The following is a 2,604-nucleotide window of genomic DNA, read 5'->3' as shown; positions in this document are numbered from 1 at the left end:
TAATCTTTTATTATGGAAGCCTTTTTTTATATATAATCTTTTATTATGGAAGCCTTTTTTTATATATAATCTTTTATTATGGAAGCATTTCTTATATATAATCTTTTTATGGAAGCCTTTTTTTATATATAATCTTTTTTAGGAAGCCTTTTTTTATATATAATCATTTTTATAGAAGCCTTTTTATATATATAATCTTTTTCATGGAAGCCTTTTTTAGATATAATCTTTTTTATGGAATTCTTTTTTATGTATAATCTTTTTATGGAAGCCTTTTTTATATATAATCTTTTTCATGGAAGTCTTTTTTTACATATAATCTTTTTTATGGAAGTCTTTTATATATAATCTTTTATGGAAGCCTTTTTATATATAATCTTTGTGGAAGCCTTTTTATATATAATCTTTGTGGAAGCCTTTATATATAATCTTTTATTATGGAAGCCTTTTATATATATAATCTTTTATGGAAGCCTTTTTATATATAATCTTTTTATGGAAGCCTTTTTATATATAATCTTTTTCATGGAAGTCTTTTTTTACATATAATCTTTTTCATGGAAGTCTTTTTTATATATAATCTTTTTATGGAAGCCTTTTTTTATATATAATCTTTTATTATGGAAGCCTTTTTTTATATATAATCTTTTATTATGGAAGCCTTTTTTATTATATAATCTTTTATTAAGCCTTTTTTATATATAATCTTTTTCATGGAAGTCTTTTTTTACATATAATCTTTTTTATGGAAGTCTTTTTTATATATAATCTTTTTATGGAAGCCTTTTTTTATATATAATCTTTTTTTAGGGAAGCCTTTTTTTTATGTATAAATCATTTTTATGGAAGCCTTTTTATATATATAATCTTTTTTATGGAAGCCTTTTTTTATATATAATCTTTTTAGGGAAGCCTTTTTTATATATAATCTTTTTATGGAAGCCGTTTTTTTTTACATCGCTACGAATATACTTATTTGTCTTCCCACATTCGAGTATTATTTATGGTAACACTCAATAGGGCAAAGTAAAATCTTAAACCTCATAATTACAGATTATTTTAAACACTCCAATGAGTTGTGATAGATATTCGTTTAAAGAACTTTCTTACAAGAGTTTATTAACCAATAAACTGGAAAACCTATTACTTTTGTTCGATATTTTGGATGAGTACGTTTGATCCAACAAAAAGCTTTTTATGTAACTAGTAAAAACCCAGATCGAAAATCGCTGTATACGTAATTGGCTACGTGACGTCACCGAATGAGACTACTACTCTCTCCTGTCATTCCAAGATGGCTGCAATACGATGAGAGCTTGTGAATAGACTCGTTGCTGATAAGAAGAACGAGCCATTTTTCTGCGAATTCAGTTCAAAATTGTAATTCTATCGGTTTTTGTTGATAATACAGTCTGCGTAAAGGGTACTTGTTCAACTTTTATAAGGTAAGTTTTTCCTACTGACTTGTTAATGTCCTGTCGTGAATGGGGGGAGGGGGTGTACTAGGCACATAGTACAACGTTCTGCTTGTTTGCGCGAGCCACGTAGTTGAGAGCTATGACGGAGCCGTGGTTGCCGTTACGAAACTCTTCCCGACGGTTGTCACGCTTGGTAGGTGCTCGGTCAGTGATTGCGGTAAGCCATTCGCGAGGGTAATGTCTGTTCACGTGCGGATAAGAATGAGGGGTTCAGAGAAAGAGGTAATTTGACGTGCATTTTGTAGAATGTGTTGGGAGGTGGAGTTTCTGATAACCATGCTGTAGCGTCAAATGTTTAAGGTTTAGAAACATACAGATTTACAAAAAGTTCTGGGAGATATATATACTCCAATTACGTAAACAAAAATCTTAGATCGTGAAACAAAAGTATGGTAAAATCTCACTCGGGCCAGTAGGATATTTAGCGGCAGTGATATTCGTTAAAAATGATATAAATATAGCATTGAACACCAATCATTTCAACATTACTTATATATGATTGTAACCTCCAAGCAGGATACTGAAACTTGAAAGTAACACATATCATTAACAATGTATAAGATGTAGGAATACAACGTAACTTCAATATGTAGTTACGAGCCCTAGTTTATAGATAAGAACTGTTTAAGGTGTAACCATATAACCAAACTTCAGTATGTATACATAGATACGAACTGCTTAAAGTGTAATGGTATAACGTAACTTCAGTATGTATACACAGATACGAACTGTTTAAAGTGTAATGGTATAACGTAACTTCAGTATGTATACTGTATACAGTATGTGTTCAGTATGTATACATAGATACGAACTGTTTAAAGTGTAATGGTATAACGTAACTTCAATATGTATACATAGATACGAACTGTTTGAAGTGTAATGGTATAACGTAACTTCAGTATGTATACATAGATACGAACTCTTTAAAGTGTAATGGTATAACGTAACTTCAGTATGTATACATAGATACGAACTCTTTAAAGTGTAATGGTATAACGTAACTTCAATATGTATACATAGATACGAACTGTTTAAAGTGTAATGGTATAACGTAACTTCAATATGTCTACATAGATACGAACTGTTTAAAGTGTAATGGTATAACGTAACTTCAATATGTATACGA

Source organism: Limulus polyphemus, unplaced genomic scaffold, assembly GCF_000517525.1.
Source record: "Limulus polyphemus unplaced genomic scaffold, Limulus_polyphemus-2.1.2 Scaffold3547, whole genome shotgun sequence".
NCBI lineage: Eukaryota > Metazoa > Arthropoda > Merostomata > Xiphosura > Limulidae > Limulus > Limulus polyphemus.
The sequence above is the reverse complement of the archived record's forward strand: the minus strand, read 5'-3'. Positions refer to the sequence as shown.